Genomic DNA, 24229 nt, shown 5'->3' on the forward strand with positions numbered 1-24229 from the left:
GCTTCAGGGCCATCCAGTAGGAGCCTGTTAGAGAGGGGACGGCAAACACGGCAGAACACGGGTACCAGGGATCCCAGCAGAACGCCAATTAGGAGGCCTGCTCTTATAATTATTGGCCAAGTGTATCTTTTACTGGGTGTTACTACATGCTAGACATTGTGCCAAGCACTCTCCCTGCTTCTCCTCTTCGATCCTCACAACCTGCCATGGAGGTGGGGATTTTCCAGGGGAGGCTACACTGGGCCATGGGCAGTTCAGCTCCAAGTGCCTGTCACACAGCTAGTGAGCACTAGGGCAGGGATCCAGCCCAGGATGCTCCCCCCCCCCATTCTCACGGACCCCCAGGGCTCTAGTCACATCTGGGAGCAGGGGCATCTAGAAACACAGCTGGTTCTGAACCCACTTGCTCTGGTGGAAATGACTAGAATTTGAATGGCTCTTTTCACACAGTTTAAGATGAACAGCAGCAGCAACTGGGCCGGGACAGGAAGGATGGGCCAGTTCTCACATCTGGAGAAGACGTGAACAGACTCCCTGAGGTCTCACCTCCCCACCAACAGTCTGGGCAAGATGTCATGGACATTCTGGTGTTGGATTGAGTTCAGCAGACCTACACACAACAGGGGAATGAGGCGGAGGCTGGAATAACAGAGGTCATTCTAGATTCCCAGGATCCAGAGTCTGCCCTTCAGCTGTTAGGTTCCTGAAATGAGAGGTGCCCATGTCAGAGAAGGGTGGGGAGATAAAGAGGAACCTTGCTGAACGGAGCATGGGCACGTGGCAGAAAATGAAAGAACTCATTGTTAAGCACCCAAAGGAGCAATCCATGCTGGTCGCAAAAAGAAACCTAGGGTTGGGTATCTTTGAGACTAGGGAAGCAAGTCTGGAAGAGATAGTTTTATGGATATAGTTTTACCTTTAGTGATGCCCATTTTCACTGAGACTTTATTCTTTTTCTCCTAGTATTCTGTTCCATAGGGACATTTTATTGAATGCTCACTGTGGAGAAATAGGCTCATTTAAATAAAATTTAACATTAATGTGATAATCAGTCTTTCAACTGGAAACGAGGGGGCCAATTTGTCTTGGTCGATCACATCACCATTTAGTCGCTGATTTATCTCTGTGGCTTTCATCCTCCTTCACTCAGAGTCCTCCCCACCCCTCCTCACTGTGATTTCCCACTCACTGCTCATGGTACGCTCATGGGGTTCTCCTTCCTTCCAGAGAAGGCATGATTGTGGGGGTGACGAAGGTGACTAGCACCCAGAGCTTGCTGTCCTGGAGCCCCAAGGGCTTGGACATCATTTGAATAGAATGCCATGGGGGTTCAGCGAAGGGCATGAAGCTTCCCACAGGGGAGAATAAGGGTAAGCTTCATGGTAGCTGGTCCCTGAAAGGAGGCATTCTTTAGTATGGAGGGGACATCAGGGGCAAGGAAAGAAAATTTAAGGGTGGGAAGAAAGGGATGGGCGTGAGTATGGGGAATGGGGAGAGAGGGAAATGGAGCAAGGGCCAGGGGAAGGATGAGTTTGTTTTAGAAGGATGAGCCACGCCACCCTCTCTCCACTGTATTCTGAGTGTGCACTTGGGTCCCTGACGGGCGTGTGAGCTAAGTCTTTGTCCCAAGTCTTCCCAAGTGAAGTTCCACCAGAAAGGGCTTTGCGTTCAGCCACTCGTAGTCACAACTGCGTGGTGGTCTCAGTGGTGGTGCTGTTGGTCTGGGGGAGACGTAACTTGCATTTCTGTCCAGCTGAGGCTGTCGTCTGGGACCGGGCTTTGAGACCCGCTGCTCTAAAGTATTCTTAAGGAGCACTGCAGACCAATAAAGCATCTGAATAAAAACCACCTTGGTTTTCGTCAGGATAGCACTTTTATTATTCATTTTCAAGAAATCTTATCAAATTAGATGAGTCAACTACAGTTCTAGAACTCCCTCCAGAAATCGTCTGGGCCTTCAAACGAGCGAGTTAGACCCAGAGCTCATCCTCCCAAGTAGGAAATACCTGTTGGCAGGACTGTCTGGGCTACCTGGGGTCAGGCAGTGGGTGCCCTGGTCCTTAGCAGTTCTTCAGCAGCCACGATCCCTGGGGCTCCCTCATATGTTGAGGGCATCATGGGTAAGCTTGCACATGAGACCAAAAAGGCCACCAGAATAAGTGCTGCATCTGTGATCCCCGATCCTAGGACGCATGGTTCTCCGGAGAGGCCTGCTCTGGAAACCTCTCTGCTTGCTTCCCGCAGAGGGAAGACCCCTCACCTCCACCACCTGACTGTCTGCTCTGGCTCGCCTCCCATTCTCCCAGAAACCGCTTAGCTTCGGAACTAACCCAGCTTGGATCTTATTTTCCATTTATGATTGTTAAAGAAAAGAAAGAAAGAATCTCTTTCACACTAACCTCCTGGAAGCTTAGAAAACTGGGGCCATCTGACAGATCATATTTGTACAAAAGAAAATCTTTGAAATGTGTGGTGAGGTAGTAATTTCCTTCATGCTCATCACAGATAATTTCTAAAGCAGTAACCTCCTCTCTCCCTTTCTCCCATAAACTCATGAGTCTGTGGCACACGATTTATTTGGAGCAAATGGGGAAAGGAGAGGTGTGGGGAGGACTTGGGAAGACGATTCCTTTAGAAATCACATTTTGCAGGGATTAGATAGTTACCTATGCCAAGGACAACTAATGGAAGAACAACATGCTAGCAGTCCCTCTCTCTGGCGGTAGAAGCAGTTTGTATTCTCTGTTCCTGTGAGGATTTTATGTTTGGGAAAAACACAAAAACCTGAGTTTTTAAAATCAATCTTAGGTCCCACTGCCTTTGGGATGTGGTATGTGTGCAGGACCCCAAAGCCACAGGCAAATGCCGGCAAAAGAGAAAGTTCGAATAGGAGACAAGAGTCCCCAGGGCAGCCAGAGAAGTCCAGGAAAAATGGGTGTGGGCTCGTCCCTTTGGGATCTGTTCTGCAGGCCAAAGGTAAACAAACCAACAAACCAAAACCCATATAATTTTATTTCTGAAATGAGAACAAGCATTTCATCTAGAGAGGCGCCCCCTGTCCTAGGCATGCAGGGCAGCTCACATTCCAGGGCCACAAGGCCCTCCTCCTCCTCCTCCAGGAGCACCTTTGAGATGGGGTGAAGAGCCTCGACAGCAGGGCTCGACGACTTCACTAAAGCAAGTCCTGGCTGGCACCCTTTCCCCCAGAAAGGATCTTTTCCTCTTTCCTCTCCCGTGTCTCTCTGAAAAGAGAATTTTACCTGAAGCTGCTAGATCTTTAAAGCCTCCCCTCCCTCTGTGCTCTGATCTTTTCTCTTCAGCTGTTTCCTTTCACATCCCCAGCCCGGCTCCAGACCTGTGGGAGGCCACACACCTACCTGACTCCCTGACTTGGCCTCTCAGCCCACAGGGTGCCCCATACCGCCCTGTGCCCTCACGGTCAGGCCCATTTTCCTCAGTTGCTTGGGGTCAGTGTTCTTTGTGGACCTTCCTTCTCCTTTTCCTCCTCCTCCTTCTCTTCCTCTTTCTCTTCCTCTTTTTCTCTTCTGCTTCTTCTTCTTTATTTATTTATTCATGAGAGTCACAGAGAAAGAGGCAGAGATGTAGGCAGAGGGAGAAGCAGGCTCCCTGTGGAGAGCCCAATGCAGGACCCTGGGACCATGACCTGAGCCAAAGGAGAAGCTCAACTACTGAGTCACCCAGGTGCTCCAACCTTCTTACTTCTTGACCTAGAAATAACCTATACAGGTCAGTGATGGCCACTTAACAATGAAATGAAGGCACATCAGAACAAGGAGATCTTATTTCCTACCCATCAGTTGGCAGAGATTTTTAAATGGCCACCTGTGGGGTTGCAGACATACATCCCCTCATGGGCACATGTTGGGAGTATGAATTGATGTGACGGTCCTAGAGAGCAATTTGGCAATGGTGTGTAAAGCTGTAAGACCACACCATACCACTTGACCTAGCAATTCCACTTCTAGTAACAATCATAATCATAAGGAAATGATCAGAGATGAACGTGAACAGTGATGTACAAGATGTTCATCAAAGCATTATTTATATTATTTTTAAAAAGAATGTTAGGGGATTGATCTAGTAAATGGATAATTAATGCATACAATGGATTATAGGCCATGTTACAGAAGTGTATCTAATGCCATAGAAAATTGTGCTTAATTATCAAATAAGATACTAAAAGTACCACTTAGCCAACCACTACCACCGCCCTCTCCTGAGCAAGTACTCGTCAACAGCTGCTTTCATGTGTGACATGTGACACCTCATCCTGCTACTCCCACTACCCTGGTCCAGAGGTCTGTGGTCTAGAAGATTAAGGTGAAAATCAACTTTCCCTAAACTATATATATATATATATATATTTAGCTATAGGTGAAAGAGAACCCACACCAAACAGGCAAAGGTATGTAATCAGCTAATAATCCAGAGTCAAGGCTGGGCACAGTTGAGAAACCGTTCTGTACTTTGACAATGGCACCAAAGACCCAGTTTTTTTCTGGGGCAGTCATTTGTCTCTCCCCATATTCTTCCTTATGGCCACTGAGTTGGCCATTGATAGAGATAATTGCCATTTTTTATCCTCTGCTAGTAGTCTTTCTTTTAGTGATCCCCCCAAGTGGTGCAGGGTACAGAGACTTTCTTCTCTGCGCTCCAGGGAGCTGATGGCACCCCTGGGTTTATTTTCACTTTATAGCAGCAGCAATTCCATCTTTACCACACATCTTCCAGAGGAGAAGAGAGAAAATGTTTGGTAGTTTTTATGCAAGCTCTAGGATCAGTGCTCTCCTTTGCCCAATTTCTGTCATGTGACCATCCCTGACCCAGTGAATTCAAGAGGATGGAATGAGATGCCCCAGCCAGGTCATGAGAAGGGAAAGAGGGAATCCACATGGAAAGAGAACCCAGTTAATAAGTATAGGAAATCTTAAATAAAGTTATTCAAATCTTTCTCAGCTTCTAATATGCTAATGCTAATATGCTAATGTGTACTGTAAACCACCAAAAAAGAGGTGTGAAGAGGAAAGATGTAATATAGTGTTTCACAGAGAGCATACTTTGGAAAATGCTAGAGGAAATCTAAGGAAGATTGATGGCCCTATAAGTAGTGACTGTGCATCCTAGTCTGCGTGGAACAGTCTTGGTTTATACCTCGGTTGCTCCAGCTTAACTACAATTAGCCTTCATGTCACTCTCAAAAAGGTCAACTGGAATGACAAATTATATAGTCATCTCCAGTGATGGACTGAGGATTCCATGCTGCTCCAGGTTGGATGTGAATCACTGACCTAGTCAGATCTTCTCTTGGAAGATTGTAAATTTAAGACTTAGAGAAAGAGAGACATTAGGAAGAAATCAAAAAAGGCCAGCAGAAACAGTAATAGCATAGACAGAGAAAGGCTAAATCTTGTGTCTGGTGGGTCACCAAAGTAGGAGCACATGGGAATGCTTCTCCAAGAGTGGCAAGAGTGGAAAGGGAGGGGGACATGCATGAGGGAGATCTGAGACTCCACACACCCTGGCTCCCTGACTGTTTAGCATCAAGCTCAGCTGCTGAGATGCTGTCCTATGGCAGCTTGCTCCCAGGTTGCTTGTGCAACCCTCATTCCCACTGCTCGTCTGAACACATCTGCACAACCTAAGATGGTCTTTCTCCATGTGGCTCTCCATGATGGCTGCACATAAGAATCACCATGGAGCCTTTAGGATACTAAGGCTGTCAAAACACCTATACCCGCTGCCCCAGGTTTTTGTTTTACATGAAAAAATATTTCAAGAACTTTTGAAACTGGTTTTCAAAAACCTAATTTGTTCTAGAGGATGAGACTACAGCATGTTTTAATGTAGTTTTTTTTTTTGTTCTTTGCCATATTTTTTAAAAATTCTGCAGTGAACAAATATTTCTTTGCAACAAGAAAATAATAGTTATTAAAACACAAGAAAGTAGAAGTAAACCCTTACATTTATGGTCAATTGATATCAACAAGCCTGGAGAGGTAATTCAATAGAGGGAAGAACAGGACTTTCAACAAATAATGCTGGAACAACTAGATATCTACATACAAAAGGATGAATTTCAACCCCTACCTCACACCATACACAAATATTGCCTTAAAATGGATTATAGACCTAATTGCAGGATCTAAAGATATAAAACTCAGTAGAACACATAAGAAAATTCTTACGACCTTGGGTTAAGCAGTGGCTTCTTAGATACAACACCAATAGCACAAGAAATAAAAAAAAAATCAATTGGCTTTCATTGAAATGAAAAACTTTTTTGCTTCAAAGTATACCATTTAAAGAATGGGGTAAAAAAACATGGAAAAACTATGGAATTGGAAAAAATATTTGCAAATTGTATATCTGATAAGTACATGTGTCCAGAATAAATAAAGAACTCTCATAACTCAACAATAAAAAAAGCAAGCAAAAAATCCAATTTTAAAACTGGGAAAGGATTTTAATAGACATTTCTAAAAAGAAGATACACAAATAGCCAATAAGCATATGAAAAGGAGCTTAACATCTGGCATGATGGATATGTTAATTTGCTTGATTGTGGTGATTATTTCATAATGTATACACATACCCAAACATCAAGCTGTACACCCTAACTATGCAAAATTTCTGTTTTTTAATTATACCACAATAAACCTGGAAAAATAAGAGAAAAGGTGATCAACATTGCTAGTCATTATGGAAATGCAAATCAAAATCACAATTGAGATACCTAACTTCATACCCACTAGGATGTCTACAGTAAAAAAAGACAATAACATGTTTTGATGAGGAAAAATTGGAACTCTAATATATGTTCTTGGTGAGATTATCAAATGATGTATCACTCTGGAAAATTGTTTGGCAGTTCCTCAAAAAATTAAACAGAGTTATCATATGAGCCAGTAATTCCACTTCAAGGTATTGACCCCAAAGGAAAAACACATGCCCACACAAAACTTGTACATGGCATGCTCATAGTAACATTCATAATAACCCCAAGATGGGAACAACCCAAATGTTCATCAACTGATGAATGGATACACAAAATGTGGTATATCCATACAATGGGAAATTACTTGGCCATAAAAAAGGAATGGAGTACTGATACATGGTACAACATGAATGGATCTGGAAAACGTTTTGCTAAGTGAAAGTGTCCAGTTACAAAAAAAGCACATACTGTATGAGTTTGTATTTATGAAATGTTCAGAATAGTCAAATCCATAGAGCCAGGAAGTAGATTAATACCTGCCAGGGAGTAGGGGTTGATGGGAGAGACTGCTAATGGGTATGGGATTTCTTTTCGGAGTCATGAAAATGTTTTAAAATTAGATAGTGGTGATGGTTGTGCCACTCTGTGAATACATTAAGTACAACTGACTCGTACATTTTATATGGGAGAGCTTTTTGGTATGTGAATCATATCACAGTAAAGCTGTTATTAAAAAACAAACCAACAATCACTCTACCTCCTGGGGCTCCTGGGTGGCTCAGCTGGTTAAGTGTCTGACTCTTGATCTCAGCTCAGGTCTTGATCTCATGGTTGTGAGTTCGAGCCCCGTGTTGGGCTCTGTGCTTGGCGTGGAGCCTGCTTAAAAACAACAACAATCAAGTAAGTCAATAGTAAGATTGTGGGAATGAACCCTGGGCATTTCCAGAGGTGCTGAGGCTGGAAGTGTGGAAAGAGCTGGGAATGAATAAAGATGAGTGCAGGTAAGAGGGTAGGGGTCCCCATCCTGCCTCATCTGCTCCACTCGTGCACTGATCTGAACTTAAACTGTCACAATGTTCCGGGACATTTTTAAAAATCAAAATATAATTGAAATATAATTGAAGGGGCAATTGTATCTTGCTTATGTATTTCCTCCTATTTTTTTTAAAATACACTTTATTTTTTTAGAGCAAAATCATGAGGATAGTACAGATAGTTCCCACATAGCCCACATCCAGTTTCCTCCATCAGTAACATCTTACATTAGTAAAGTACAGTACATTTGTCACACTCCATTCCAGTTTCCTTACCAATGTCATTTTTCTATCGCAGGATCCCATCCAGGGTACCACATTTTGATTAGTCATCAAGTCTCGTAAGGCTCTTCTCTCTGTGACAGTTTCACAGACTTTCCTTGGTTTTGATGACCTTGACAAACCTTCAAAACCTGAAGAGCACTGGTCAAGTATTTTGGAGAATGTCCCTCTATGGGGATTTGTCTGATGTTTTCCTCATAATTAGACTGTGGTTATAGGAATTCGGGGGAAGATCACAGAGGCCGAGTGGTATTTCTCATAAATCAAAGGATCATGCTATCAACACGCCTTCCCACTGTTGATGCTGACCTTCATCACCTTCAGGCGGAGGTAATATTTGCCAGGTTTCTCCACTTGTGAAAGTATTCCTTTCCCCTCCTTTCCCAAATTCTTTGGAAGGCAGTCACTCTACGTGCAGCCCTTGCTGTTACGCTCCACCTCCTTGTGGGCAGAGAATACATAAACACAAATTTGGAATTCTTCTGCACAGAAGATTTCTCTTCTCCCCAATATATTGACTTACACAATCATTCTTTAATATCAGTATGGACTAAAAAAAAAAATATCTATATATATATCTATATATATCTATATATATACATATATATCTCAGTATGGACTTACAGATATGTATTTTATGCTTTCAGTTATATGTAATGCTACTTTTGTTGTTACTGTTGTTCAAATAGGCCCAACTTTGGCCATCGGGAGCTCTTTCAGTTGGCCTGCTCTTGTAATTGTGAGGTTTTGGCTTGTTTTCTTATTTTGAACTCTTCTTCACTTTCTGAAGTACAAGATCCCATTTTTTTTTAATTACAAAAATATCTCATTCAAACAGAAAAGTAAAGAGAATAGTAGAAAGAAACGTCACAAACCTATCTCTTGGATTTAACAACTTTCAGCATTTTTTGATGTATCTATTTCATTTTTTTAGTTTTGATTTTGTTTTTATGTCTAACAGGTATTTTATAAACTTAGCCACAATATCACTATCACACCCAACCACATGAATACTAATGCCTGACTATCACCTGTTACAAGCCATTGCTCAATTTTCCCTTTAAAAAAAGCCATTTTTGCAGTTGGTTTGTTCAAAGCATTTTTACATTGGATTTGGCTAATTGTTATCTTTGTGGTACTTACCAAATATTCCCCAACCTTCAATATTTCTTATAAAGAAGAGTTATACCTAGGAGCTTGATTATATTGCCCCCAAAGTTAAAAACACCTAACAAGGCAGACTACACCATGAATGGAACTTCCACTTGTCTCCAGGGGAAACTCATGCCCTCCGGGACCCGCGTTCAGAAGAATCCACAGCCCGTGATGCTGAGAGCAAATGCCAGGAGACACGTAACCAGGCTCATATTTTCTTAGGGTTGTGATTGTTTTTGCTAGTGCTCTGGTTACCAAGTGCCACAGATTTTTATGGACTGTCCCAGCTCTATTTTTCCCATAAGCCCTATTATTTTTTAGCATGCCATTTTGTAAGAATTCGGGGTTTTTAGCAATGTGTATGTGACTTTAGAGCAGAAGTGAACTGAAAAGTATGATAGGGAATCAGGACAGTCCCAGAAATCTCAGAACCTTTGGCATCTGTAGGTCGGAGGCCCTGTTTCTCTCTCTGTAGCTCCTGACAGTCCCTTGAGGGGACTTCCAGGGTTGGTGGCTTCCCTGCTGTGCCCCCAGGAGGGCTCCAGGCTGGAGGCTTACCTTGAGTCCTTTTTGGTGCCTGGCAGGACCTGCCTCTGCTGCGGGTCCCACTCCGTTGATTCCAACAGGGATCTCCAATAGGGGCAGCAGAAACTGTTTCTTTTACAAAATGCCAGGGATTAGGGCCTGATGCCCCAGACAGCAAGCTGAGTGCCCTCCCCTGCCACACTAGGGGGGCCTTTTGGAACCGGTAATGGATGAGGAGGGGGCCAGCCACGGACAGACCAAGCCCGGGAAATGCTTGTGAGTGCCAGGTGCTGCTGTTCCCAAGCAAAACAGCAGATATATTGCTGCTTTGGGAGTTTTTTTTTAATGATTCATTTACAGTGCTGGCAGAAAGGGCTTTTTTTTTTTTTTTTAAACTTTTCTCTACTTTCCTATTGCTTTTTTTTTTTTTTAACTTTTCTCTCCCTTCTCCCATCAACGTTTCAGTAGGTGAGTCCAAAGGCTTGGTGCAAATATCTTAAAAGCACTGAAAAAATTAAATTTAAAATGTATACCTTATTAAGCAAACAAACAAACACACAACGCACTGCGGTGCTTTCAGGAAGAAGGCATGGTGTGCAAGACAGGTGTGAAACCAAGTCGCCGTTAACTGAGTTCCAGAAGGAAGAGCTTCCTGCGATCTGGCCCTGGGGTCACACCTGTCCTTGAGGGGCCCCAACTCCGGCCAGTGAGGCACCAGCAGCAGCCTCCTCTGCAACGTGGATTTAAGCAAACAGTGACTGGGTGTCACGGCTGCTCCCTACTGCTTTGAGGAGTGTCCCTGAGGAGTATCCCTAGTATCCTCTGGGCAGAGGAAATTGGGGGTGAGGGGTCTCAGGTTCTAACTGGGGTCCTGTCACTAGGCCTGTAGCGGCCCCACGGCCCAATATTCCATGATGGGAAGGACTGTCCAGAGTGGCTTGTGCCGTGTGCCTCCAGGCTCCATCCTGGCTTACGGTTCCCACCCTCAAGGTTCCAGGAAGCTTCCTAGGTTCTTGACTCAAACAATGGGGACAGAAGTGGAGAGCCTCCCCTCATGGCCCGGAGCCTGGGGCCGTGAAACTCCCTTCCATCGCTTACACCTGTCTCCTTCTTTCTTTTCATTTCTTCCCTGTTTTCCCATGCCTCCTTCCTCCGTTACTCTGGACATTCTACTCCCTCCCTCAGAAATAACATCCCGAGTTTCTTCTTGTGACATATACATTTTCAGCTTCCAGAATGTTCTGGAACTGGGCAGAGAGGGAGGCCAGCTTTAGTTTCCCGCGTGGAGGCTAATCTCCAATCTCCACCACCATCTGTTTAGGTGACTTTAGGCAAATGGCAGACATGCACTTAGCTCTGCTTGCTCATTGGTAAAACAGAGAGAAAACTCCTCTATTTCTCAGACTCACTTAAAAAAAAAGGGGGGGGGTGCTCTCTGAGAGGTAGCTATCATTATTAGGTGGCTTCCAAAGCAGTGTTCCCAGCCCACTGAGCTACAACAGTACGCTTCCTACAAAGCTGCAGATGGAGGACAGCCTAGATGTGATGCACCTGCCGAGCCCCAACCAATTGGGCAGCTTTCGGGTTCCTCCTCAGCCCCTCCAGGAAGCCACCATGCTGCTGCTCCTCCTCAAGGATCTGCTTGGCTGCTTGTTACGCCCACTGCTCTTCCCTTCAGTCCAGACTGGAGCGGGGCCTCTGCAGACCCAGAGAACTGGGGTCCTGGTCCACAGCCTGTCCACCGACCTCGCAGGCCTACCATTGCCCTCCAGATCCAAGGGAGGGCCTTTGCCAAGCTCTTTCCAAATTGCCTCCGCTTCCAAACCACAACACGTGCAGAGGGAATGTTGGAGGGGGTGCGGGTAGGGGCATGTGGTAGTTCTACCAATTTAAACATGGCCTCCTCGGCATTTCTAGTTCAACGGTCTACAAATAAAGTTTGTCAGGGTGGGTGAGGGACAACTGCATCTCACTTCTTCCAAAGCTCCTCTTGGAGCTGCAGGATTGGCGCTACATCTAATGGATTTGTCTTCCTCTGGGATTTCGAGTCCCTTGTCTGTGCCCCTAAAGTTGTGCCTGGAACCCAGACCCAGAGTATTTCAGAAGCTGCTGGAAACACATTACTTCGGGGCGGTCCCATTTGGAGGACAGGGAGTGGTGGGATTTTTTCCTCCAAGTCAGTTTTGCTGACGGATGGTGGACCCTCCCATCCTCTGAACTCCCAGGAAGCCTCTGCTGCGTGTGGCAGCCAGTCAGTGTCCACTTGGTAAAAATAGCTTTTTAATTTATTGACTGGCAAAATGCTCTATTTACTGAACCATTCTGGGTTCCTCTAAAGATAAAATGGAGGTAAAGCCCAAAAGGAAAATTAACGCTTTAATGCAGTCTTGCAGACTTCTGCTTCATTTCATTGTAAATTGAGTGCGATAAAACACAGCCATCGGCAGGCTGCGTAAAGCAGCTGTATAATTTTCTTTTGTGCAAGGAACTAATTCTCCAGGATAGGACTTCTCACCTCAGAGAAGTCTAACGATGGTGGATGGCTCCTGTACACTAATTATGTCTTCCTTTATATCTTTGGCTTGAACTCTAATTTGCTTACAGTTTAATGAACATCAGTTCTCGCTGCGAAGTATCTAAGTACCTAGGAGATTGAATCCTTAGGCAGTCAAATGCTCTCACTCCCAACACTAATCTTCAAACCCTCCGCATTCTACGCCGACTTCCAAAGGAGAGTGGCTCTTTAAAGGCTTGTGAATCACTTTTGAGCAGTAACTGTGCACTTAAATTAAAAGCCATGATCTGGCAGGAGACTTGGGTTGTGCTGAAAATAATAATAATAGCAATTTTTACAAAAAGGCTTTCCTGGTTTCGGTACTGGGTGCAACGTGCCAGCTTCCATCACTGCCTGGTGCAACAGCTGTGGGGTTTATGGCTGTTTCCCTGACTTTGGGTTCCCCAACAGTTTCTCCAGAAAGTCTCTGTTTCTTTCTTTCTTCAGGAGATTTCTCTTCGTGTCTGAGAATTTAGGAAAATGAGCAACAGTGGAGACAGGAGAGGGGTTTCCAACACGGGCCTCACAGCTCACTCCCAGAACAGTGATGCTGAATTTACTCTGATGGTAGGTGATCTCAACTGATAAAATTACAACTCATAACAATCCTGTGTTCACTTTCCCATGGCTTCTCCAACTTCAGTATTTGTGATGAAGGATCATGCAGGTGAATGACCTGCGAGGACAAAACACAGAGTCTCATCCGGCGAGTCCGGGGTGGGACCCTGGGAGTCGGCATTTCTGAGAAGGCTGCTGCTGCTGCTGGTCCGAGGACCACACTTTGAGCTGCTTTCCCTGGATTATCTGATTTGTCTTCATTACAAGCTATGAGGTAGGTATCTTTTCCAGATGAGGTCGTTGAGGTGCAAGGAGCTTCAGTCACACACCTGAAGGACGCCTGGGCAGCTCAGGGGTTGAATGTCTGCCTTCGGCTCAGATGGTGATCCTGGGGTCCTGGGATCGAGTCCCTCACTGGGCTTCCCACATGGGGCCTGCTTCTCCCTCTGCCTGTGTCTCTGCCTCTCTCCCTGTGTCTCTCACGAATAAATCAATAAATAATCTTAAAAAAATCACGCCCCTGAGGTCACCTGCTATAAAGGGCAGAGTCTGACTCTGTAACCTAAACCCACAACTCCTAGAGTACCTCCCCTCTTTTCCAGCAGGTGCTCTTATGAAAAGGTAGATGCAAAACTTGATACAATGAATTTCATACAATGTATTGCAGAGCATTCCGTGGCTAGTCCTAAATGAAGCTAATAAGCCATCTCTTCATTTCTCCACGTTGTCAAAGTTTGCATCCATCCAGGCACGGCTGTGTGGCCCTGAGGAGAGACCGTGCTCTGCAAGCACTGGTTGGGGGCCTGACCAGGGCCAGCCGGGAGCTCCGGCCAAGGCAGGGGGAGAACGGCCTGGCAGAGATCTCTGGTCACACCCATCACTTTCAGCAGCCTCCAAAGAAACCAATGTTCTTTCCGATTACTCTGGGTCAGGCTCCTCAGAAGGGATGGCAGGGGAAGAGGTAACTCTGGGACCTCACTTGAAGATCGCTAGTGGCGCAGTACACCTTCCCGTGTTGCTTCTCCACTTTGTGGGATAACTCACTGCCCTCTAACACTGCGCACCCAAGTTGGGACCTAAAGGGAGAAACAACAGCACCTAGTTAAGTGCGCGGGCTCTGGAGCCAAACTGCCTGGATTCAAACTCTGACTTACCTAGTTGCTGCGGGTTTGGGCAATTTGCATAAATTCTCTGTGCCTCAGTTCCCTCACCTGTAAAGGACAGATGATGATCACGAAAGCATCTGCCTCATAGGCTTAGAGAGAAAATGACATGAACGGATTCGATGCATGGGATAATCCCTCAGGAGAGAGAAGCTACAATTCTTAATAGGAAGCTGGAACGGCCTTGCTGAGAGTGTCCCTTAAAAACATAGGTGACGTTTCTTTTTTTTTCTGTATTTAAGGCCAAGTAGCTAATTTTACTGATTCCTCCCAACAGAGAATAATGAGAAAAGATCCATCACTCGACACTGCCTGGTCCCCAACATCTGGAAAGAATTGACGCTATAAATAGTCCAAAGCAGAGAGGGGAAAAAAATGTATAGGTGGATGTTAGCACTTTTATGAATTATGCTTCTGTTTATACTTTGAGTCTTGAGGCTATTTAAATCTGTCCTTTGATTATAGCTGTGTGTATGGGAGGTATTTGCTGAATCCAGTTCCTACGGTATCAAAGTAGGACCGAAATGCAAACATACTTGTAAAGTGGAAACACACTTTTATTTCCTAAGGGTCCCATAATCAAGGCAAAAGCTATTACTTGATCACATAATTAACCTTAGGAATAGAAGTGTAAACAGCACAATTCATGAATTTGTTAATTGGTCTTCCTGCTACTGATATTAGCCCAAGTTGATCTGTTGTTCTCCTCTGTTGATTATCTTAAATAGGAAGTTTTCTAATTTGGATTTCTCCAGGGTAAACAAGGGAAAAGAGTGAAGTAAGAGCTTTTTAACAATTTGAGAATAAGCTGTAGGTAGGAGACTTTTTTCTCTTAGGGGTGGACACAACGTGAAGGAAGAAACTCTCACAGCGGAGTGGGGCCCCTCTCCAGACTTCTGTTCTGTGCACCGATTAGCCAGATTGCTGGTTACTGATGTGGGAGGCCACCCCCTTCCCCCAGGCAGTGGAGCCGTAAAACAACCAGTAATGCTTATCGGCAGTCATGCTTCCAGGACGCTGAATCAGTCTAATTTAGCTCTAATTTATTTCACCCAATGCAATGACTTCTTGGCTGAGGGAAATGAACAGAAACACTCGGTGGGTTTAGGCTCAGGCCCTGCAGATGGAGGGGGCTGTGTGGTCAGGGGTGGGAAGGCCCTGGAGAGCAAGAGCAGGAGGCCCTCTCCTAGGAGGAGTCTTAAAAAACTCTACTCACCGAAGCTGGTGCCATTGCATTCTGAGAGAAGAGGAAATGTCATGGCATTTCTCTTCCAACATGGCACACCTGTGTGGGAACCCGATTTCCAGAAGCAGCAAATCAATACTTAAGAGATCTTTCCTTAAAAAAAAAAAAAAAAGAGAGAGAGAGAGAAAGATCCTTCCTATGGAGCCCTGGTTATGAAGCAGAATAGTTTATTTAAATTAGATCCTGGGCCTCTGGTGGCTGCTTTAATATAAAAACAAAACCAAAACCAAACAAACAAACCAAATGCACCAAAGGTGGTGATACTAGGCCTGATCTGTTCACACTAACTTAAAACTTGAGGATACATCTTATGAATAGTCACTGAGGGCCAGAAAATTAAGAAGCTGCCCATTTTAACAAATAGCTCATTTTATTTGATAAGGTGATGGTTAAGTAGTAGCTCTCAAAACAGAAAAACTTGCTAACAGTCTCCCTTGTTGCTTTGAAACCTTCCAGAATCTTGCTGGGTAAGAATCCAGATCGCCAACCCAAGCCACAGTGAAACAGACACTAATGAGTAGCCTACGCACCCAAACACCACAAACCAAGTGCAGACACAGAATGTCTGATGTTTGGGGGCTTCCTGGCAACTTAGGATGTGTTTGAAAGGATTAGGTGGTTGCAGCTGGCGTGTCATTTAGGCCTTAGGAATCAGGCTGGCCTACTGAGCCTGCAGCGGCAAGCCCCTTCCACCCACCCGGTCCTCCCGCACCTATGGCCTCTGAGGCTCACCCTGGCTCTAGGGCTGTTAGAGAGACCAGCCAGGGGACATGGAGAACTCAGGGACAATGCCGATGTTGGCTCCAGGTAGGTTTGGAAGGTCAGGAGTGACTCACGGTGACAGCACACCCATCATAGCCACACTGAGTACCAGTACCTGCAAGCTGCCCAGGTGCGACAGGGCCTTTGGCATCGAGGAGATTGTGCACGTCCCCGGGCATTCCAGTGAGCAGAACCTAACATAGGCAACAAGGGAAGTTCCTCCAACTCATTGCTCCTCCTCTTCCACTTGCCCCGCTCTGGCCTTTTTGAGATTTAGCAAAGGAATACCAGATAGGAAAGCATATCAAGATGCTGCATCCTCTCCTACACCCAGCCACAGAGGCAAACATTCGCAACTAGCTAATTCTTCTGTATATCTCCTATCTTTCTATAAAATGTGCTTCTCTTTTAATTTTTTTTTTTTTGTTTTAGACACTGACAACTTCTAATTTTGGTTGATAAGGAGTTAACTCTCTTTCCTTCCATTCCCCTCCCCCCGCCATACATTTTAGCAAAATCCTCCATTAGTATTTACATGTTTATGGCTAGATAATCATGGTTTACTGCAGGGCTAAATAGTGCACTATGCCTACGTTTTTTCACATACTACTTTGAATTAATAATTGCTTCATTTTTATCTGTTGCATTGCTCTTAATATATTGAAACTTTAAAAAGCTTTTCTGACTTTATCATCAGATGTCCTGAATACTGAGTTTTTGTTCTTTAAATGATCTATCATGATAATGAGATGATATTTATCATTCTCCTTTGTATTCGTGGGGGACCTCCCTGCTTGCACCTCCACTGGTGGTTTCCCAATCCCAATAAGCATTATTAGTGTCCTAGAACCCCTCACCTGTACTGAAATCCCTACTTTCTGTATGCCATGTTTTCCTCTATCATGGCTTATTTCATTGTTTTGTTGGACTGTATTTTCCACAAGCTTCTTAAGATAGAGTTTGTGAAGAGGTAGTATTTGCTGTCATATGTCTGGAAATCTTTATTCTCCCTTTCACTTGATCGATAATTTGGCTGGGTGTGTAATCCTAACTTGAACATTATTTGCCTGTGGAGTCTTGCAGACCATTGTCTTCTAGCAGCAGATGTTGCTACTACTGAGAAGTCTAAAATTGCAATTCTCATTTTTTCCCCCGATTTTTCTTTCCACAAGTTTTGAGGGGCTTTTTAGCCCAAGTGTTCCAAAATTTTGTAATGATGAATCATTATGGATTTTTTTCCCATTCATTTATTCAAAGGACACTCCAATTTAGGGGCTTTTTATCTTTCAATTCTGTTCCTTTTTCTTGTATTTACTTTTGAATAATTTATTCTCTGCTTATTTTCTTGTTTGAAACTGCTGTGATGTAGATGTTACATGTCCCAGACTGATCCTCTATTTTTTTCTCTACAAATTTCCATCCCTTTTAACTTTTGATTTCCTCAATTTTTATTTTCCAATGAAGGTTTTTCTTTTTCTTTTAAAATTTCTACCACATTTTAGTTTCTATGATGCCTTTTAAAAATTGTATCCCATTCCTGTATTATAAAAGGCAGTATTATATCTGTCTGAGGTTGTCATTATAGTTCTTTTTCAAAGTTTGTATCATAGATTTTTTGGCTTAGTCATTCAAAGTGGAGGTCTTTCTCAGATACTTGGTGATTCTTGACTATTTAAGAAATAGACACTGTAAAGGCGATAGAAAGCTCTTGTTTGTGATTGGAGCTCACTGAATGAGGCATTTCTCCTTTGATTGGGTGGGGAGCCAAGTTTCATACTTGTCTAGAGACAATTTCTTCATCTGCTTTCCTTCATCCAAAGTTGTTGAAATCTTTTGTCTCCTTGATTCTCCTGTCTTGCTCCTCTTTGGAGGTTTTTAATTTCTCCACTATTTTTAATTTCTCCACTATTATTTCTCCTTTTTAATTTCTCCACTATTATTTATAAGTAGGTCTTTGGAAAGAAAGAAGTAATTTGTCATTTTAAGCTGGATTGCATATTACTTTCTAACAGGTGAGACTGCTCTCAGGTCCCTGGCACATTTTGGGAGGTGGTTTTGGCATTGTGTTCTGGGAGTCTCACAGATCTTCCAGATTAAGTTTTAAATGATGGCCTGAGACACAGTCACCAATACTGTTGTGAGCAATAGCAACAGTACTGCAGATGGCTACCGTTCATTGAGTAGGTGTGCAGCACCATACCAGGTGCATTGTGTTATTTCCTGTGACATTCACAAGTTACTTTCTTTTTTACAGATGATGAAAGCAGTTGAGATTTTTAAACTCTCCCGTTCCACAAATGGCTGAGATAGAATTTGATCCCAACTGTCTCTCTCATTACTGCTGCTGCTGCTGCTACCACTATTGGCTGCTAACACTTACCATGGATTTGCAGTAGCAGTCTAACTTCTCTCTTTGTGACTGTAATTGAGTGTGAATCTTGCTCCTCATTTGCTTAGTTGTCTGAGACGGTAGGCATGAATGCTGCATCAATGGTACATCACTGCACTGGTGATTTTAAAAGAAAAAAATCTGGGGTGGGGGTGGTGGGTGGGGGGTGGGTGATGCCTGTGTGGCTCAGTTGGCTAAGCATCCAACTCTTGATTTTGGCTCTGGTCATGATCTCAGGGTTGTGAGATCAAGTTGGGCTCTGTGTTCAGTGCAGAGTCTGTTTGAGATTCTCTTTCTCCCCCTCTCTCTGCTCCTTCCCTTGCTTACATGAATGTGCTGCCTCACTAAATGGATAAATAAAATCTTTAAAAAAAGAAAAACATTTTCTTACATAAGTAACCTTTTTTTTACCTACCTTGACTGTATTCTCATTGCTATGTGAACCTTTTACAATAAGTCCTTTCTATATAAGCAACTCACTCTCTTTTGACCCTGCAATTGGAAAAAGTGAGAGGATTCACTAGAGCCAAGCCATGCCAGGAATTACTACACAAGTTTTCAGGCATCCCTATGTGAAATCCAGGACCTTACCTACTTCTATGGCATCATGTTAGCTCCCAGGTTGACAGGTTGGGACTGAGGGCTACATCACCTTCTGCTATGACCCAAGACAACTTACATGTTCCCATACTTACTTGCAAGGCAACGTTGTGAATCAATATATGTAATATACTAGTTAAGAGCTTGTGCTCTGGAGCTACAATGCCTAGGTCTGAATCTCCATTTCTCCAAGGTTTTTTTCCTCTTAACTATATGGCCTTGAGCAAATTACTTGACATCTCTGTATCTATTTTCTCATCTGTACAATGGGATTAATAATAATACATCATGAGACTGTTGAGATTAAATGAATAATAAATGAATTTAAAAATACTTGTAACCTTAGGGATGCCTGGGTGGCTCAGTCAGTTGAGCCTCCAATTATCATCTTGGCTCAGGTCTTGATCTTGGGGCCATGAATTCAAGCCCTGCTTTGGGCTCCATGCCCAGCATGGAACCTAGTTAAATAAAAATAACTTATAACCATGCTAAGTTTTAGAAAGTGCACCTAAGCGTGCAATGGCAGCTAGTTACCACACTTTATTACTGGTAATAACTACAAGCCTTTAGTGAATACTTACTATATAACAGGCACTCTGATAAGTGCTTGACATATAACATCTCACATAATCCCCATAACATGTTACCCCATTGACAGATGAGGGAATTGAGGTTGAGAGAGGCAGAGGTGGATTTTCTTTGAAACTGATGAAGCCAAGCTTCAGCGTCCCTCATTTAACAGATCCTTGCAAGAGCGACGGGTTGCTGAGGGTCATAGAGTATTCCAGGTGGGAAGGAGAAGCCAGGCTGCAATTAGAAACACTTCTATTAAAGTAATTCTGGCAATTGCCTACAGAGATCTCAGACAAGAGGAAACTGCGGCATTAAGGCTCCAGTAATTTGTTATAATCTTTATTTTTCTAAATAATCACTTTTGAATCTAATTATGTAGATATTTTCTTTACAAGGGTCCTTAAGTTTACAAGCTTCAGGTCCCCCAAACCCAGATCTGTCTCTTACCAGATGTGCATGCAGTTTTATTTTTAACCTCTATACTTTACCGTGTCCTTGCTGCATTTGTTTAAGCTACTCAAACTCACTTTACAGAGGTATAGAGCATCCTCATGTTGAAAGGCCCATGGTAGTGGGGGACTATACTGTCTTGCTGATTGCATTTAGCAAGGCATATGTGTTTGGTAAAGTCTTAATAGGCTTCATCAATATACATTTAAAAAGTCTTGCAAGTAACCTTCTTTTTCTGGTGAATAGTGGCTTGACGTCTCTTTTACAATCTCTGAACCTCCTAGAAAAAGGGTAAATTGGCAATATATTTTTGTGGTCTATTACATTTTAATCTTTGATTTGCAAGGGTGATTTCAACATAATTTTTCTTCTGCAAACCATGACTGCTAAAGCAAAACAAAACCCAAAGATAAACAGCTTTCATAGGTTTTGCCACGATAGATTTTTCAAAGCAAGGAATGAAACGTCAAAACGTCCACTCAGTGGTTCCTTGTCCTTAAAAATCCTGGGGAGAATCAGATCATCTGAAATAGAAACTCTGCTATTTTTATACCCAATTGCAAATCGGGACGTTGCCAGGCTTTCGTCTCTGCAACGAGTCTTCCTAGGAACTGGATCTAGAATTTATTTATACTTCACACTTTGGGGAAAGGTGCATTCTGAATCCTTTCAGTTTTTGAAACTGAAGAACCTTTGAAATTACCTTTCGATATTTCTTGATCTCCTCCATCTAGAAAGAGAAGGTGGCAGAAGAATGAAGCTGGTGAGACCCTCACTCATTTGGGCACCACTAGTATTAACCGAATGGATAAGGAAACACATTAGCTAGTGAACGATGTCATGTTATTTTTGTTTGTAATTCAAAGCAATGACTAGGCACTCCCAATAAAAGGGAGCTGGGTGTAGTCACTTTGAATCTAACTCAAAATCCATCTCCTAAACAAATAAAAATTCATCTCCTAGGCAGTAGAAAGCGCCAACATTAAAAATTAGGCACCAACTTTTCAAATTGCCCTACGGTTGCTTAATGCAGGACTTCAGAAACAGTGTGTGAACACACACACATCCTCTTCAGCCGGTGAGGCCACTGATCAATCCTGGAAAAGACTTAAGAAATCTCCTTTTGGTTACCAAGACCTTCCTTTTATATGGCCCATTCCTCTTTTTTATTTTTATTTTTTTAATAAAGAGGGAAAAGGCTTATGGGAAATGATGTTATTATGACTGAGAACGTGAGGCTTATTCTGAGGTTCTGATATATTCAGTGTGTGTGTAATCTTTAAAATGCAGTAAGGCAGGGAACATAAAACCTGTGTCAGAAGCATTTATTCAAATTAATTCATCAGCAACACTAAGCCCCTTTTACTATCAGTAGAATGGCTCTACAAGCAGGAGGTTCTCCTAGAGCTGCTGTAAAGCACAAGGCTGAATCCTTTACTGGATGATGAATCTGATGGAGTATGGGTCATAATCCAACTGCTTTTCATTGGGGGTGGAAGACAACTAACAGAAGGAAAATGAATAAAGTGGTGTCTGAGAGAAGGATTCGGGAAAAAATGTAATGTCAATCCACTCCTGCCACGCAGACCTGCTGGTACCTGGTTGCAGTCTGGAGTGGGAGGAGTTACAGGAGCCCGGATGGAGTCAGGCAGTCTCCTAGGTGTCTGCTCTCCTCTACCTCTGGACTTGTAAAGTGCAATGAGTGTGTCGGGGAGAAGTGTACAGAAAGCAAGGCACACTGCCTGGTCTGGAGAGGCTGCCCTGATTTCCTGTTTCACTCAGGGAAGAGAAAAACAGTCATTTTTGTTGTTGGATTGTAGCTTCTAATCAATTCAGATAAACAAAGGAGACTCTAAAATAGACTAGTTCAGAAAGTATAAAGTGGCTTAAAAACAGTACACATAACTGAATGTCAATTACTTTTTGAAATTAAACAAATAGGCTAGAACATTTACTTAACCATTTGGTGTGCATTGACTGTTGCCGATTAATGAAATAGCTGTGGTTACTCAATCTCAGTGAGGGAGTTACAAAGCACCAAAATTATAAACAATTCCAATGATAAAAGAAAGACAGTAAGCTTTGATCAATCCAACAAGTATTTACGGAGCACTTGTTATGGGCCTTTGTGGGTTACTTCTGTGCCCCAACTTTAGCTTTAGTTTCAGGCAAGGTTGATCTTTAGAGACGTGTAACACCTAAATGTAGGGACTGCCTGTATTCTGGTGAGAAGATTTAAAAATTCAGTTATATAAGGTGGTGAACTTCTTCACTGAGGAGGCCACAAAGCAAGGTTCCCTCCGTGACCTTTCTTACTACACTGACAATAATTTAATTCCTGTAGAAGGAGGTTAACATATTCCCTTTCAGGAACAGATCCACTGAGATAAAGATTATTCATTTACTCATAAAATAATATTTAATGAACACTTAAGTGTGTTCAAAAGCACTGGTAGGTGCCCTATACCAGTCTACCTCACAAGGGTTCCATAGGACTCAAATGAGAAATCTATGTGACTCCATTTAAAATAATGTAAATTGTTATATATAGAAAAGTGCTATTTTTATTACATACCTGAATGAGTCACAAAACACTTTCAATTGTCCCTAAATATAGGAAGTTACAATTATCTGGGTCTATTTTCCTAAAGTTTTAATAGTAGCTACTATTTATTGAGCTTTAAGTACCATCAGTATGTTACATGCTTTTTAACATTTCACTTAATCCCTCCAGTAACCTTAGTAGGTTGGTACTGCCTACATTCTAAAAGATGAGGAAACAGGAGGTTAAGAAATTGGATAAGATTCCTGTAACTAGACAGTATTACAACACTGGGACTTGAATTCCCACCTATCTGTCTGCAAATCCTATGAGCTCAATTCTATTATATAATGTATTCATTTTAAAGATGATGTTTTTCTTTAATTATATTATACTTAAGCCACATTTGTATTATTAAAAATCAAAGCGGTTGGTTTCCAGATTACCAAACAGAATTATGACTTCTTGATCATTTGGGATTGTCGACCATGAATAGTAGTAATGGCACTGGCTATGCCCTGGTTCATCCTGAAGCAGGCAGGGCTGCTCGCCCCTGAACTCAAGACCTCATGTGATATTTGCCTGTGTTTAGCCATGTGGTTTTCTGTCTTCTCTTTTATCCCCTGTCACTTCTGACGGTCCTGTGCCTGTAATGTGCTGGGGACTAATAAACTGCATGTGCAATGGCAGGGATCTAAGGCAGTGGTTCTAGGTTGCAAATGTGACTCACCTGGCACGCTGGTTTAAATGCAGATTCTTGGGCTCCATTCCCTGCTGTTCAACATTAGTAGCTCTAGGAGCTTGAGGCCCAAGAATTGCTGCTCTGTGAGTAAAGAACACACACTTTATGACTGTGAGAAATGTATTCTCTTAGCAGCTTGTTTTTATTGTTTTAGATTTTCAGCTATGGCCTGGGGATTAAATATAGGGATTAAATAAAATTTTAAATATATAGAAGAGGTGAGTGGGAGATGGAAACTGCTATTTGAGAGGCTACATAATTTGAATAACTGAACTTTGTTTTTTCATTCATATTTTAAAATATTAGATTTAGATTTATTGACTGAAACAGCAACAGAAGAGCCTGAAAGTATCACAAAAGTAACTTATTTTTTCCAAAACTCTGCTTCTGGAAAGACTGTCAAAATTCCTGATCTCTTTCTTCTTAAAGAGCATGAGTATGGATGCTTGCTCTCTGCTAGTTCTCCGACTTCTGACAAATCACCTAACCAGTCTGAGCCAGTTTCACCCTCATCTTTTAAAAGGACATAACAGTACCTACTTCTCAGGGAGGGTGGGAGGTCCAGAGATAATCCACAGAACGTTCCTGGTAAGTACTCAATATGTGGTCAAATTTGAAAATGAACTTTTTTAAAAAAAAGGAAGAAAAAAAAAAAAGAATTCCAGTTGTACCTATCACAAAAGTATTGTAACTCTTTTAGGGACCCATATTTCACATTTACATATCCAATGTTGCACAGAGATAGGCACAGTGGAATGTCCTTCTTTATAGTCCAAGGAGATAAACAAAATTTACATTTGTGGCACATTCTTCTTGCTTTAGCTGTATGAAACAGGCCTGGAAGTACTGATCTCTATGTCACACTAGAGGGAATGCAAAGAAACCAAGACTTTGATATCTTAAATAGCAGAGACAAAC

The sequence above is a fragment of the Vulpes vulpes genome, chromosome 10 (assembly GCF_048418805.1).
Source record: "Vulpes vulpes isolate BD-2025 chromosome 10, VulVul3, whole genome shotgun sequence".
NCBI classification, from domain to species: Eukaryota; Metazoa; Chordata; class Mammalia; order Carnivora; family Canidae; genus Vulpes; species Vulpes vulpes.